General features: G+C 37.9%; 1 protein-coding gene across 22 annotated transcripts in view; it reads right to left on the bottom strand.

Annotated features, from left to right (window-relative positions):
* Window positions 1-17,936, bottom strand: part of NRXN1 (neurexin 1) — a 747,071-nt gene that overhangs the window by 81,931 nt on the left and 647,204 nt on the right. The gene's annotated exons all lie outside the window — the stretch shown is intronic.

Here is a 17,936-nt window from a genome sequence, read left to right as displayed (position 1 = left end):
TCTGCATCTGTATTCTAACTCAGTTGTTCATAAAGCAAAACAAAACAAAACAAAATTCCCTTTTTTAAACAATTTTTGGCTGTTTCAATTATTAAACTAAGCTTCTCAGTGAAAATAAATGCCAAAACAGCTTTCCGGAAACCTGCTTCTCAAAAAAACCACTGAGCACAAAAATGCGAAGAAAGGCAGAAAGATGAAAAACTTATTTCATTCCAAGCATGGACTGGCTGTATATAAATTAATCATACAACATAGGGAAGGGAAGAGCAAATCTTCCAGAGAAATAATTGTGTCATGTATCACAAAACAGATTCAGGGCAAACTGTGGTGAAACTGAGCCTAAGTGACAGCAAAGGTGCAGTGCTGTGACAAATGCATTTATGCTCTTAAAAAAAAGATTTGTTGATAATTACCTCTGAAAAGAGAAAGAAAAATAACTGCAAGACTGAACAGCACCTGCTGTCAGCTGGTCTATGGTGGAGCACTGATGCTGTACCCCTTAAGATGAAGGAGGGGATGTTATTTTTCTTCCCATGGAGAAGGAAGAAATGTTGTAGCATCATCATGCTTCAACATGAGAAGTAATGCAAGAAGGGGATCTGATAATCAAGAAGTCATAGAACAAGACATAGACTTAAAGTAAAGTCTTCAGGGGATTTGCAGAAAAACTCTGTTCTTTTATAGTGCCAGATTTGTATTTCTGACCATTTAAATCACAAGGTGTTGCTTTGCTTTTGGGAGAACAGAGCCCTTGTAATAACACTGTCATGAATACCAAAGAAAGGAACATCAAAAGTAAGAAAGATCTGTCACACAGACAGTCTTGTAGACAAAGCAGGATCTCAGGGCATCTTCACATGCTATTAAAAAACCCCAAATCCAAGTAGATAAATTGCCAGAACCAGCTGCTGCTCCCCACAACTTTTTGCTGAGGATGTGGTCATTCACAACACACCACTCAGTGACACCCTCCACTTGCAAATCATCCCAGGGTAAGCAAGGCTGATCAAACCCGAGCACAAGTGCACAGAGGCTGCTGCGACTGTTAGTAAAATACGCATTATAAGCAGTCCCTTCTCACCTTCCTGTTCAATCCCTTTTAAGGGACGTAGGCTTCCTGGACACAGAATTACCAGACTGCAGCCTGAGGGTGTATCTTTTCCACCTTCGGATTCATAAATACATAGTACCCAATGACTTGACATCAAGAGATTGACTGAGGAACTGCTGCTGTAAGTCTTTATCAAGTTTTTAGATAGAGGAAGGTTCCTCCATTAGCTTTTTAAAATGCAGTGTCTGAAAACTGAGGGCTTTGGATTAATTTGTAAAGGCAATTCTAGATTTACAGCTGTGCAACAGAAGAAAAATATCCCCTCTTACTCTGAGCCTGGAGCTCTTAAGATAATACCAGAGTTTAGTAAAACTTCTGAGTTTTAAAATAAACCCCATATAACGGTTTCAGTTAAATGCAACTGAATGCAGCGGTTCCTTTGTATAAAGGAAACAAGGCATTGGCATGCTAGCCAGTTTGCATTTTGCACTCGTATTTCCTCAAATCTCAGAGCTACTTTTCAGCACAGCTGGCAGTTAGCTCACCCTAATTACTGCCAGGGAGGCCCAGATGCTTTTGTCAGCTCTTCAAGCACAGAAAAAGATTACCAGCAGACAAGCCAGCCACAGGATCAAGGATGGCTCCTAACAGGAGCCTTGTAAAAAATCTGCTAATACTTATGTTCTCTACTGAACGGAACAAATCTAAACACCTTATAAATCTCAGATCAAGCGTGATTACTCAAATACAGGATTATTTTCCATGTTGAAGAGACAAATACAAATGCAGGCAATTAAAGAGAGAGTTATTGTAATGAAACCCTTTTTCTTGTAATTTGGCGAGATACAAAGCGCTGTCGTAAGTAGATGTAAAGACATAGCACACTGGCTGTTCAGTTGATGTGCATGCCTGCCTGCCAGAAGGAACAGTTGTGGCAAAAAGATGTGGGGCCCAGCATCGCTTGCAGTCAGGTGTAGGTTCAACCTCTCACCAACTCCAGCAGCAGAGGAGGCTAGGGCCCAAAGGATGCCACTGGTTACCTACATGGATACTCTGAATGAAGTAAAAACAATTACTGTTTTCCACATTTTGAAATTACATGGAGAGAACCCTCCATTCTCTTGCAGATTGAATTTCACAAGCCTTCAAAGCAATTCAGCTTAAGCTTGAGAAATAGACTCAGCAGCAGCTCTTTATCCAATGGTAATGGGGAGGCCAGGGGCTGTATCACTGATTTCAGCAGCTGGTTGAAGCCAGCACAAATCATCATACAAAACACAACTGCGCTTTTTTTTTTTGGGCCCCTTCATGAGAGAATAAAAAAAAACCCTATTTGTTTGTTTGAAAATTAGGTCTGAAGCTTAATCTGAAATAGGTTAAGTTCAGCTGTATGATTTAAAACAAAATTACAAACCTGATTAATGCAGTTCAGGGTTGTGTTTGTTGTAAATCTGTAGCCAGTTAGTAACTTCAGTAAATTTACTTTTTCTGGTACCTAAAGGGGCTTACAATAAAGATGGCAAGAAACTCTTTAGCAGGGTCTGTTGTGATAGGATGAGGGGTAATGGTTTTAAAATAGAAATAGGTAGATTCAGATTAGACTTAGGAAAAAAAAAGTTACAATGAGGATAGTGGAACACTGGAAGAGGTTGCCCAGAGAGGTGGTGGATGCCCCATCCCTGGAAACATTCAAGGCCAGGTTGGATGAGGCTCTGAGCAACCTGATATAGCTGGAGATGTCCCTGCTCCTTGCAGGGGGGGTTGGACTAGATGACCTTTAAAGGTCCCTTCCAACCCAAACCATTCTATGATTCTATGACTTATTTTATATGGTGAAACTTGCTTGTGTCAAATACAGCTTTTTAATTACAAAGATGGCCTCAGGAGACCCAAGCTCTCCCATGCCCTGTCTCTGCTGATTGCTGATTTTGAACAAGCCACTTCGCCTTCTGTGTCTCTGCAAAATAAGTAGAGCAATCCAATCTCCTTTGCAAAAGCCACAGAGGCGTATTGATGGGAAAGGGTGTGTTAAAAGTCAAGTATTATTATTGCCATTACTTTGTTAGGAGTATGATTCTATTTTGAGCAAAACAACATCAGAAAATTTGGAGGGAGCATCCTCTTGTTGCCACAAAAGCTCCTTTAAATGGTTAGGGCAGGGCTTCACAGCGGCGTGCGCACCTTTGATGCCCTTCACTCACCCCTTGAGAAGGGCACACGGCTCCTACAAGCCCTGTGTCACATCTGGAAGCCCCGTGCAAGTCTCCAATAACCCAGAGCATCCAAAATGGCACTAGATACCTCTGTGCAGGTGTCTAGTCTAACATGACTTCAGGCAACGTGCAAGTACTGGCAATATCTGAATTAGTACATTGGTCAGCAAACTAAATACACTGCCTGAAGTAACAGGATAACATTTGGGGAAAAGAGGGTCTTATCCCAGTACAAATTCTATTGCTCTTCATTTGTCTTGTATAAATGAACATTAACTTTGAGCCTAAATCTTTGATCATTTGCATATGCCATAGCACACAATATTGGCACCTACATGAGTAGCTTGTGCTTAATGGGGCTGACTTGAAACCCAAGTGGTTTGCTGCCACTTTGCACATTTGTTCATTTGAAATTCTCAGCTCAATATCACCTACTTTGTTTTTTTTTTTCTTTCACAGCTTTGTCTTTCAAACCAAAAAGGTGGTTTTGATAGTGGTAGTGTATGTTAAGTTCATACACTTACCTTTTAAAAAAAATTCTGTTACTCTTCCAGTCAAAATTCTGTCTCCCTAATCTTTGGTGCTGTCACGTGTAACTTTTAACTTCCTCTTTTATAACTCAAACTCATTATTTGGCTTGTCGCAAATTTATATACGAAGAAACCACAGGCTGCCTCTGAGGTAGCGCATAGAAACATTTTTTTTTTTTTTATTTACATTTTCCTCTCAGCTACACTAATGCCAGTAACTGAAGTCAATGGAGTGGTACCACTGTGACTGAAAATTTGGCTTGATGTAGGAAGCATTTCTTAGTTTTGTTTATTTAGCTAAAGACAAGGATCTATTACCCTTTCATTTCTGTCCACTTTTGGTGCCAGGGTAATACACATTTCTCATTCAACTCTCAGAGCATATTCATTTGTAATTAAAATAAAATTTTAAGAATTAGCTATTTGGCTGCTTTCTGTTGTCCTAGTGGCTTTTTGTCCTTCTTTGAGAAACACTTCCTCTCAAAGAAACAAAAATGTGGCAGCTCTGACAATACTAAAAAACTTGCCAGCACTGCCCCGGAAATTTGCAACAGAAGTTCATCCTCTCTAGCCTACCAGTTACAATCTCCTCTTGGTCAATAGTGGCCGCAAGTTATTCTGTGCACTGACTGCTTGTTACCTTGTGTGCTTTCAACAGATGTTTTCACTCCAGTTCCCAGAGTGCAAGTGAGAAACTCACCACTTTCAGCATTAAATGAGAGCTTGCTGGCAGCCTTGGCAGAAAGGACTGACAGTAGTAGCAGAATGAGACACATTTGTTCCTGCTGTTCTTCAAAGTCAGAGCTAGGAACTTGGAGAGAGTCAGGAAAGTTTGTACTGGGGAAAGTTATACCAAAATTTATATTATATTATAATGTCATAACATTTGCAGGTCTGAGGTCTATTTTTATTCATGGTTGGGTATATTCATGTTTTATATGCTAGCACCCCATAACTTCTTCAGCTTCACCAGGACTGTTATAACTATATGATATTCTAAGAAGATGTATTTATCCTATTTATCTTCTCAAAATGTCTTTGTTGTCCAAACTTCATCTTTACAAAGAAAGAAGCTTTGCAGGCCTTCAATACCTTCTATTCAAGATCCTACAGATCGCTTCTCTCCCATGGGAAGTTAAATACAGGCTCCTGTGGCAAATATGGCACCAGAGTACACAGAGAAACAATCTGTCAATTATTCATGTATTTTTAACCATCAGTAGTGTGGTATAGCAAGGGGAAAAAAAATGGAAGAGAGCCAGCAAAGTAATGATCCATCTTCTCTGCAGATCACCAGTAAATGCTCTGCTGGTCACAAAGAACCACAATTAAGAGAATGTTGGCATTAATGATTAATGAGCTATTTAAAAGTAGTGAATCAGATTGCACTTTACATGCCCTGTCACTTCTGGGTGAGGTTTGGTAGAATGTAATGCACAGACACCCAGCCTGGACAGAAATAACAATTCATTCATTTCAAATTTTTGTTACAAAAGACTGGTGCAGATAACAGAATCACACCTCATGTCACATCTTAATTAGCAAAAAAACCTCCTGTCGAGAATGAATGAGAACAGATTCAGATTTTTCCTTTAGTTCATTCCTAGGCTAAGATGGCACTGGAATGGACAGCATTATTTCTAATTTGGTTGCTCATTCAAGAAAATACTTGAAAAGCACGTGTTTAAATCCCTTCCAATTCCAACATTTACTTAAGCACATGTTTAAAGAAAACACATACATTTAAATGCTATCTTGAGTGGAAATTCTTCTGCATACTCGGGCCCAAATGTATAATCTGAAAAATCTCATATGCCTTATTTGTCAGCAAATAGATTTTATAAAATTTCCTTTTACACTACTGAAAGAAAATAAAGCAATTTCAAGTATTACAATCAAGACTCGGATAATGCAGCATTAGCGCTCTACCTTACTGTTGGCTCTTGTAAATAAAATCATTCTCATGCTGTGACCTTCACCCATGCCACTGCATTTTTATCTTCTTTGACCAAGGAGGAGGTAAGGAGGTAACTTCCTATTTTCTTCCATGACTGCACAGACTCTCCTTGTTACCTGACCAAAATATCTGAATACAGCTTCTTTAATGCTTCTCAATTCTTTTTTTTCCCCTTGGCTCCATCTGTCTAGGTCATATGGGTGTAGTTTCTTACTGATTAACTTGCCAAGACTTCAAAATTAAAATCTGCCATTTGGTTTGTTTTGCTAGTCAGCTGATCAGCATGAGCAAAGTTTGCAAATAATTTTGAGGAAACTGTATCCATAAAATCAAACCATTAATTGAAGTATGATCATATACCTTCAGAAAAGCAGAAAACAAAAAAAAAAGAAGCCACACCATGTTATAAAAATGGCCATACATGATCACTTTAAAGGTTAATCTATCCTGCTATTCTTTCCTCGTAATGGTTAACAGCAGATGCCTTGGGAAGAACATAGGAATACAGCATGCAGAAGCTAATACTTTCCTAGAATACCCTCCTAACCTTCAACAATTCACAGCTCAGACTTCTCATCTGACAAATCCAAGACTTTTCATATATGAGCAACATAGAGGGATAAACTTTACATAAGACAAATGGTATGCTTTGAGAAGTCTATAGTAACTGTTAATTAAAAGAAATAATGTGAAAGAAACATGTAGGCAGTGCATTTACTCTCCTGCTCACTGTTACTAGAAAACAGAATATCTACCCTATGAGCTTCAGTATCATCCCTTGAACAGGGTTATTGTCCTGACCACTGTGAACATCTTGCAATTCAGAAGGGGTGAAGTCTTGTTGGGTAATCTAGCTCATTTTACCATCAACCCAGGACTAAAGAGGGGAAACCACAATACACCTTCTTGTGATGTTCGACATCAAGTTAAAACTATGCCGTGTTGCTTCTTAAATGTTTGTGAAACTTCCGCCTACTAAGATTAACAGTGTTACTCAGTGTTCATCATATCATTTTAATATTGCAGTAGAAAGAAAATGAAATTGCCATATGATGAAATTATCATGTCAGACATCTGTTAACTCCCTGTTATGGATAAACAGAGCACTTAAATATATTCAGAGGGTAAGCAAGCTGATAGCTATTTTTAATATAAGAAGATATTGAATACTTTGCCCTACATTGTAGGATTTTCTTTAGAGGCTTACCTCTAAAGGCTTTCCTATATAATTCTGAAAAAATAGATAATGGTCTCTATTTCTGTGGGGACTCATAGCCCTACAGAACTAATACAAAAGTTTAAATGCTAAGGTCAGTTAAGACTACAGAGGAGGCACTGCCACAACACATTTGTAAAGCTTCTCAGATGGTTGATTGAAAACACTGGGCTGATCTCAGCCATTTACTGATATATGTCTAATTAGATTAATATAATACACTCAAAATATTTTTTTTAAACACTGGTCTTGTTTGAATTTTTGTTTTGAAATTCTTTTTCAAGTCTGTCTGAACTTAATGATAAAGAATAAAAAAACAAGCAGAAATAGATGTGAACAGAGGATTTTATTTTCCTTTGTTCTTGTTATGTTGCTGATAAAAATGGAAAAACTAATTTGAGTCATTTCAAGTGATTCTTCCATTGATCATTTCATTGAGGAAAACAATAATCACATCTCAAACGTTCCTTTTCTGCCACTTGTGCATATGGTTTTTACCATGACTGCCATTTCATAAAGAAAATGCTACAACTGCCTTTATCTTTCATTTAATTATAATATGGCTGTTTGGATTACTCTAGAAAGTATTATTTCTTAGACCATTCCTGCACATGGTGATTCAGGCTATCAGCTTCTCCCTCAAGGAGAGGAAATGTTAACGTCAATGAAATTATCAGAGAAATATTTTAAGTGTTTATGCTATCATAGTTGCAATTGGACATCATCACAAAAATGTAACTAAAAATTATGTTTATACACTCAAATACCTGTGCAAATACTTGCTATTCTTAGAAGACCACACACATCTAGCTACCACTGCTATCTTACACTGTGGCATGATATACAAAGGTATTGATGGTGCTTCCATATAGATTACATCAGTTAATTAGCAAGTCCGTCACACCTAGAGAAAATTTATTCAGACTGTCAAATCCCATACCTCTGGGAGTCTGGAATTAAACAACTAAGTCTTAGTATTAATGTAAGGAATTATCAGCTTTACTGAACACAGTCAGTCTAGCTGGATCTCCCTAAAGTGTTTGGTAGAACTCCCAGACACTTAATTTTAGTGAATTTGTGGTGTTGTGTAATATGGAGGCTAGTTCTACACTAGTTTTCCCAAATATGACTAGAAACAGACAAAAGGAAGGGGGAATATTCTCTTAGAGCTTCATACTTATTAAGATGAGCACATTTGTGAAAGTCACAGGAGAATCTAGATAGGAAAAGAAAAGCAAATTAACAATTCCTGAATCTATTAGTCACTGGAGTCACCTAAGGCTACATGGACATAAGAATCACACTCTAGCTGTTCCCAGCATTATCACAGCATCTACTCAGCACAAATACTAATGCCCTGCTATAAAAACCTGAAAATAATTTGCAAGTGTCATTTAAGATATGTCTACGGCCATTTATTCTGACCTCATCTTTTTCTTTTAAAGTAGGGAAATGTCAGAATAAATGTGTTCTCTATATTTATAGCGTTATGCTGGGAGCTGAGCAAAACCTCGTGCAAGCTAATGGGCATTTCAACAACCTTGTCACCCTCTTCAGTCTTCCTTCTTGACAGAATCCACCCACCAAATCCCAAACATTTAGCATTTAGCTAGATTAAAAGATGTAGCAAAATAATATAGTACCTTATACCTTCATATGTTTTTTCTTCCTAGATCTGAGGGTATGTCAGCACCATGCAATCTCTTCACCTGGGCTTCCTCCCACATAGGAGGAAGCTCTTTCGAGAACTACTTCTAATTTACCTGCTACGTGTTCTCCTAAAACCAGATCCTTCCAGTTCTGTGTTTGTACACACAGACATAATCCTTAATAATCTATTTGAACACATCAAAGCCATTAATGGATATCATCCTCACCCCATCATTGTCTCACAGCAGGGAAGTACTCAGTTAATTTACCGATGAGGGATGAACTGGAGGAAGATTGTATCATTTCCCCCACCTCAGAATACAAACCTAGGTCTTCGATTCCTGTTTAATCGGTCAATATATCATCTCATTTTCCAGAGTGGATTTTAAGGAAATGGTTCCTGTTTCGCAGTCCATGTTTCTATGCACATCTAGGCAAGTGTTAGACCCATGGGACAATTTCAGTTCTTCCTCAATGTAGATGTCCCTGTCTATCATTTATGTTCCCTCTTGGGAGAAACTGGCAAGTCTCACATGTCCTTAAGTCACTTCAGAGACTTTACTGTTCACCTTTGCATGAAAAAAAAAATTCCAATCTAATAACTTCCTCTGGTTTTATAAGTATATATATACATATATATATATATATATGCTTCCAAAATCATACTGAAAAAAAGGACACTTCAACAGAGAGTGGTTAAAAGAAAAGAAAACTACGCAAAGAAATAATACACTGCTTGCATGCAAAATTATTTGTAATAGAATTGCAAATCCTCTAGGTAAAGAGCATGGAGACATAACTATTAGAAATTCTCTAAGTCTGAAGCAATGCCTGTATTATGAACAGAACCTGAGCACCACCTATTCAGATCAAATGTTGAGTACCAAACAGAACCAAATAAAAGACAACTTTAGCTAACAGATTAATGAAATAAGTCATAAAATAATTATCAATTTATTCAAGATAGACATAGGATGTTGGTACTATCTAAAGGAAAAAAATTTTAAAAAAGCAAATGTTTTTGGGATAAACCTTCTATATTAACATATTAACTGAACCTAGTCCCAAGAATTATTTCATTAAAGAAAGTGATGTGCAGTCTATGAAGCAAGCGTGCCTGTGAATTAAGCTTTGTTCTTAATAACAGTAAATGAGCAGAGAGACTTTACACACTACTGTCACCGTCATGTTTAGAGAAAACTCCAGTATATAATATGATTGTATCACCGACATTTTGGAAAGTTCTGATATATGTTTGATGTTCAACAAAACATCAAACCACATACTGTTGTAGATGGGTCCTTGCTAGCCATACATAAAAACACACTGAACACTGCAACCTGCAGTAATTAACCTGAGCGCCACTCATATGCACGTAACATGGAAACTATTGCAACCATCGTTTGCTGCGGCAGCAGGGCCGGTACTTTGTGGCAGTACCCTGGGGGGTCTGCAAGCATAGCAGCATATTTAAGCTGTGCTTTGTCAGAGGTGGCTACCTGCTTTGGGTTCCCACCACTGGGAGAGGAGAGTCACATCCTGACTCAGCCTACCTTCCTTTCCCTCAGCTCCGAGGAATCATACATAAAAATGAATAAATAGAATATATTATTTCATGCTTTCTGAAAGGAAATTGTGTGAGCCAAGTATGTAAAACACACAGGACTTCAGTTACAGAAATTCACCAAAGGAAACAGTGAACAAGATCTTCAGGCTTACCACAGCTTTGGTGAATGATAAGGGGATGGAACGACTATTGCTTTCTTTTCACAGAACAGCAGCTCTCAGACACAATGCAAGGATTTCTGTCCTGTAAGACTACTGAAAATCAGTAGTATCTGTACCAGCCAGGCCTTTTCATCCATTCGAAATGTAGAAAAATGCATAACAGTTGCATGATCGTATGGTTATGGGTCACCAACTCCGCAACAGCCTCTTGTTCCACTTGGGTGACACAATCCCATTTCTGTATAATCCTGATGTAATGATGTTTGTTCAGTGTACTGGGAGCACTGAGGGGGAACAGAGGATGAGACTGAACGAAGCACCGCTTCATATGAGAGGACCCTTCCTAAGAAAGCAGTTGGAAGAAAGACACTTCTGAAGGCAAGGGAAATATTTCACCAACACCACATCACTGGGTAAATTTAGGGGTGACTTTTCTTAGCAACCATTAGATATCAGGTCTTACATTATACAAAAGGATATTTTAGAAATACTACAGTGATAATGTGACATGAGCAACATATTAGGAGAAAAGAAAAGCAGCATGCTATGAAAAAATGCTGGTATTGAGATTATGTTTGCTGCACTTGAAAATTAAAATTCACTGTATTTTACAACTGTAGCGAGTCAGAATTTGAGACTGGACAGCACCAATTTGGGTTAAAAAAACCCACATAATCAAGCAAACATTGTAATAAATGAGCTTGGTCATTTGAAAATGAAAGAACAACAAAATTGAAGCTGCAAGTGGCCTCAGATATTTTTTTTTCCTCAAATTGAACTTAAACTTTGATTTGCAACCAATTAATCAACAATTTAGACAAGTGTCTTGAGGTTCTTTGGATACTTACAATGTTGTAATGTAATTTACAAACATTTTTTTTCCCCTGTGTGTACACACTGTAGGGTTTTGTTTTTATTCAAAGCAGCACTCCAGGTTTTAGACATATCCCACTAGCTTAATGGAAATTGCATGGTTTGGCTTATCTTTTGAGAGACTGGAAACCTATCCCACTCAGCTTTGTCACTCAACAACAACAACAACAAAAGGATGTCAATGTAGGTGCCAGTGAGAGAAACTTCCAAGTTTCCATTATTTCTTTAGAACTTCAATGCTCAGACAGAATAACAATTCACAGAGTGAAAGGGAGAGGGTCTCCTCCATCCTGCTCCTTCATGGGTAATACCTGTGAAAGGCTAGGCTTTGCAGCATGTCTGATGACCAAATTGCATCACAGCAAGCTGGATGGTGCCTCTTGAAGTTGTTCCACAGCAGATCTAAAGACAAAGCAGCCCACACAGAAGTTGGTCTTCTCTGGACTGCGTGGTGCAGTAGACATAAAGTATCATTGCTGCTCAGGTCCAGGCATTTTTATGCCTGTAGTTCCCCAAGTAACTGGTTAAGATTTGCCTTCGGTGGCCCTGTGTGCTACAAACTGCCTGTATGAACCCTTCCTCTCCAATGAATGCTAACGACAACTAAGAGTCAATCTTATCTCTGAGCTTGACACAAAGCTCTGGTTTTAGAGGCAAAATTCTCTGTAGACTATAAAGCTAATGACAATCACTATTATTTAGGAGTTCTATGGCAAGGCTACATACACAAAAGCATGTACTCCTTAAGTTACTAAGACAACATGGATACTGTTTATCTATATATAAATGTCTTAGGGTAAGATTTTCAAAAACATTAAAGTAATATAGGAACATTAATGAGTTTGAGGGAACTTTTGAAAACCCCATCCTAAGCAGGCATTCACTTTGTTTTTCTTTATAAACACAAAACAGGGAGAACATGGCTCTACAATATACAACAGAAAGACCAGGATGGGCACCAGAACTCATGCAATTTGGCTTCTCTGTGACCTTAAGGTCCTTGAAATCTTTATGCCAATGACAGATTTGACAGAATTGGTGGAGGAATTCAGTATTTATTAAGAGGGACAGACAATCATGCGATCACATAAGTCGTATTTGAAAACAAGAAACCAATCAGCCAACCCAACCTGCATGTGTGCTGAAAGCTGCATTTCTAAAGCCACCCTTAAGTGCTCGAACTGAAGAGCTGGTATTCAATATGCAAATACTTTGCAGGATAATGGAAAAGTCAGATGTGATCAGGTAGCAAATATTAAAACATAGCTAGAGAATTTTACTGTTCAAGGTATCTTATTTTAATTTTTTTGGAGATTTTACTTTCATGTCAGTATTAACAATTATGTTTTCAAATAATTAATTGAATTATCAACAATCACTAGAAGAAACTAAAAAAGCATAGTCTGATAGTTTAAAGAAAAGAAAGCAAAAAAGGAAGCATGGATTTCATGCAGGTAGCTATTTTTCTGTCTACCTGCAGTTCAAACATGAATACTTCCCCAGCTACCATATTTTCATGGAGATCCTACTGCAAATGAGATTTCTCCTTAACACTTGAATTCTCCAGGCTGTGTCATCTAGTGAGCATATATATGGGTGCTTAGCACTGCGATACTGGAAGCTCTGGGATTCATTTTACATTAGTAAGGACCTGTTGAGTCAAATCCTTGTGATTTAACAGACCCCTAGGGAAGAGCTTTGCCTACTGGGGCTGATGAATTGTGAACTGGTTGGTGTAAATATCCAGAGGAAGAAGCAGTAGCTCAGAGGCACAGAAAGAACCTAACCCCTGTATATAAGGATAGGCATTGCAACCATACAGTGGACAATTTTAAACTGAGATGGGTGGACAATACTCTTCCTCCTATTAACAACATTAATTTCATTATTAATGAATATAAATAAATATAATAAATATATTTAAATATATTATAAAATATATTATATTGTATATAATATATAAATATTAAAATATATAAATAATATATATAAATAATATATATTAATATTTACTATCCTGTGTAAAGGTCAAGTACTCAAAGATCATTCTTAAAATTGAACTCTTTCCATGGAAGACACCCCTGTCTTTTTCAAATGCTTGTTTTTATTTGTCAAGTTAAGACATTGAGCCAAAAGCCTGTCATTGTCCTTGCTACAATGAATACCATTTAAATCTGCTGCTTCAATATACATAAAGAAATATACCCTTCACCTGATGTTTGCCCTCCAAGGCAAATCACCAAATTTCAGTTCATCAATTTAATATGAAGTCAATTTAATTCTGCTTGACCAAAAATCAGTGCCTATTGTTCCAAAACATGCAATCATCTCACAGTATATTGCAATTGCTGGTTAAGTGGCTTAGTGTTATTGATAAGAACCCACTCTGATGAGAACAACAAGGACAGCCAGAATAATCCCTTATGAAAAATAAAAAAAAAAAAGCTATTTGGTGCACAACTTTCAGAAACAGCTTCCAGTGCATAAGAGCAGAGGCTGCTCTGTGGATGGGCTGTCATAATCAAATCTTTAGAGACGGATGAGAAATGAGTATATTATTCTTGATTTACTATCACTTCATTTATGATTTCCAGTTAATACAGATCCACAAAGCCATGCCAAAAGAGATACTAAAGACCTGATTATGCTATCCTAATTCAAGCAAACCCCATACTCAAAGTCCTTTTGAAGCCTTTATGCTTCTGCCAACTCTTGCAGTTTTTATTGCAAGCCTTGCAGTACTTGATATTTTGCTTAACATTCTGGCTCCTGGAGTTACACAACGTATGAATCTCCTTTGTTTTCAATTTTAAAAGAAGTTTATTGCCTTCATGATTGAATAGAAAGTGAGACGTTTGAAAAGTGACAAAAATAAAAATAAAAAGAAGAACTAACTTAACTGTATAATTTTGCTGAATAACTGCATGAAGAGAATGATATTCTTAGACTAAATTCATGATTTCTGAGCCCCAGTGCATACTTACAGGCTACCAAAAATTAGCAACACATAGTGGCATATTTTCACTTAAGGTAAGTCCTGTTCATAAGGTCAGGGATTTCTTTTCATGCTCATAAAGGTTTGCAAAATTTTGAGCCTCCTCCCATCCAGTGTCGGGGGAGGGAAGGACCTGTCCCATCCGACTCTGCACCAGTATCCCAAATGGGACAAACTGGGCAGCTCAGTCCTTAAATTGCCTGCTTCAGAGTCAGCCGTAAGCTACGTGGTGATCCTACAGGACAGCTGTAGCTTGGGGGCTGCTATCTGAAGAACCTGGATCAAAAAAACCAGTCAGTAAACTATCCCTCCCATGACGGCTACAAATCCGCATGTAGCTTGTTAACACCGAAACCACACAATGCTTTCTTTATTTCCCTCTTCCTCCCACCTCCTAATTTCCTGGGGTTTTTTCCCTCCTTACCTGATAACTTTTCTTTATTCTGTAAGCTATTTGAGGCTGGGGCTGTCACTTCCTCTGTGTTTATGCAGCACCTTGCATGAAGGCTGACATCTCTAGATGCCATTATGATCAAAGTGTGGGGGGATTTTTAAGGTGCTAAGGAAAATCAGGCATTCACCTACTACTGACATTCAATAGGCTTTGAATACCTTTCTCCCCTTTGAGAATCTACATTTACAAGTATAATAATTAAGATGTCTGTCATCAGCAAAACATCCATTGTTCAAATATGACACAGCCTCCAAGTACAGAAAACCTTCATTTAGAGCAGAGTCACTAACAAAAAGCTGTTTTTTTTTTTTTCAGAAGCACTAAGACCTTGTTTGTCTAAAATCACGCGTGATGGTATTCAATGTACTTTCTGGAAGTATCATGTTTATCTTCTATCGCATCTTGCATTAGTTAGATATCTGCCAAGGAGCACACACTCCATCAATTTAAGCACTAGCATTGTAGATTTTCTAAAAGAACATTTCCTATAAATAGAGATTTAAATGATCTTCTTTAAGTATTGTAATCTTTAATTGAATTCAATACCTCTGCAAATGGAGCAAACAATCTCTGACTGATTAGATCATTTGCTTCTATTCTATTTCAGACATGCACTGGTTTGCAGTAATGTAAGGTTTTCTCATTAGCAACTGCTGTTGAGCTGCATATTTTCTTCAGTAACCTAATTAATGCTAGAGAGGTAACTCTTCAGTGCATTACAGTATGTCAATGTAGTTGACACCTGCACAGGTTATATATAAATAAAAATCATAAAAATGCAAAGGACAAATATGAAAGGGAATGCAAAAATTAAAAGTAGATTTTCCCATGAGATAGTGAGTACCTTCATCTCCCAGTGACATCAAGATGGAAAGTGATTACTCAGAACCCTGCAGGACAGACCCATGGGAGTCCTATGGGTCACTAGCACAGAAATTATTACATGCAGGTAGAATAAGAAAACAGGTATTAATGAAGAGAAGAAATTATATCCTTAATTTGATTTGGTAGCTTCCTCGTTCTGAGTTTTTTGCATGAATAACATAGCATCCTGCAGACAAATTTAAGCTTTGACTTTGGGATGCTATTGATCTCCTTAAATCAAATCACAGGTCTGATTGCAAACTGTGTTGCAGTGCAGTCTCTGACTAATTAAGTGTATAGTCTTAGTGACAACACAGATCCTACCAGGCAGGATGTTTAGACATAGCTGAAGTAAACCACTGTGTATTATTGATGGCAAGAAGGACTCAGTTATAGGGCAAGATGTCACGTGCTGTAATAGCATTAACAAAGAATGCTTTCCTCAGAAATGCTGATTTCAAGCTCTTAGATACAGAAATATTCCTACCAAATAATTTCAAATAGGCTGCATCAAGTACTCACATCAGCCAGGCTAATAGGTGAGGGAGGTTGCCCTAAACCTTCACCCTCAGAACGTGCTTTAGTGAGATGCTGTGCACCTCTGGATGATCCTGGAGCCTGCACAAGGCTTGCAATGGTTCAATATCAAAGAGCAGGGGCTTATGGTGTTCTGGTGTAGCCAGAGGGAATGGCACATTTGCATTGAGGTCACTCTGCTCCCGTGGCAGCGAGATGCTCTGAAAAAATTATGTAGATGTCAGTAAGGGCCACACCTTATTTCATGCACTACTCTAGAAACAAAAGGTTGTTGGAAGATCTTTTTGCCGCTTTGTCTGTTTCCCCTCTTCAGGAAAAAATACACCTTGTCATAGTCCTTAGCTTAAGAAACCTTTTTTTCACCAAGTATGCCATTGGAACACCTCAGAAAGAAAAAATCTCAGTGGGTAGACATCCAAACAAGCAAATCATATGAGGAATATTCCTGGAAACTGAGGCTAACTGGCAAAGCAACTATACCAGTAAACTCCCATTGTCCACAGATCGTACAAGGTGGCAATGGGGAATGTTTCCTCTGATGTTCTTCCTCCGAAATTGTGCCTAGGAGTTACCAGAGAGAGTGGCAGAAGCCAAAAGCATTCTCGGAACTATTTGAATAGTTTAATTTTGTTTAAATTTTTAATTTATTAGCATTAATTTAACCCAAATTCTTCCACACTGTGAGGATGTCCTGCGCTTTTTAGATGCATGTTCCTCTGTGTAAATCTGATGAAGTCTTACATTTCATTGCTGCAAAATACTGAGATCAGACTAGTTGGATAATAAAGTGGGAGATACTATTTAAAACAGAACTAATAACAAAGAAAATTTATTGTTTATTTGATAAAAACACTGTAGCTTACTACAATAACCATTAAAAGAACTACAACCTATTATCTACAATGGATGCCATTTTTTGGAGGCAGCTGGTTCCATGTATCTCTGTTTGGGTTTTAGTTGCCCCTCTTTTTTTTCTCCCTTTGGATTCTCATGCTCTTTCAAGAAACAAGGAAAATGCAAAAAACCTGTGTTTGCTTGAAAATACAAGCCAAAATGTTTTTTTTTTCCAAAAGCTCACTTTTAACCTAAATGTTCTGCTTCAGTTTATAAAATAACAACTTATACATTGCTGTAGTTTTCAGTCCATGGCATAAAATGTACTGCAGGAAGAAAAGCTGAAGTGTCATGTTTGATGCCTCGATCAAATCCAAACTGTGAGTTGAGGTTTTACACAGAAAACAGGCAACTTGACCTCAGCCTCCCAGTCTAATCAGCAAGTTCTCCTCCATTCTTGAAAAAATTAACTTCATTCATCACATCGTGCTTCTGTTCCCTCCCTACAGCTTGTGACACTTTCTTTGTGCCTTGTCCTACTTCTGGATCTCAGAGCGCAGCTGTCATGGCTTGATGGCACAGTGGGTACACAAGCAAGCATGTGAACCAAGTGAACACAGGAAAAGCTTTTAGTAATTTTAGCAGTGTACTTCTTTTGGTTTGGTTTTTTTGGGGGGTTTTTTTTGTTTGTTTGTTGGTTTGTTTTTTTTTTTTTTAGGCAGAATAAATATAAAAGAATCTTCTGTGCCACAGAAATCTCCTGGTAAGTTTTAGGTTTCTGAATGCTGTTACTTAGAGTATCCACAAGATGAAGGCACTTAATTCACTCACCTGGTTTTCCCCCTCCTTTTCCCAATAATTAAATACCCCCACATATCACACAGAGATCCTGACAAAACCTGAAAGCTACTAAATATATCACTAAATTAATAAGATGCAAAAAGCCTCAACAAACAGTAAACAACACAGTCTGACTTGGAGCCTGAGTCTCCCAGGGTGCAGAGTGCCCTTAATTCCCGCTGCTGTCACTGCCT

Source organism: Chlamydotis macqueenii, chromosome 3, assembly GCF_036417535.1.
Source record: "Chlamydotis macqueenii isolate bChlMac1 chromosome 3, bChlMac1.mat, whole genome shotgun sequence".
Classification (NCBI taxonomy): Eukaryota; Metazoa; Chordata; class Aves; order Otidiformes; family Otididae; genus Chlamydotis; species Chlamydotis macqueenii.
Note: the sequence above shows the minus strand (reverse complement) of the source record. Positions and strands in the feature narration are given on the sequence as shown.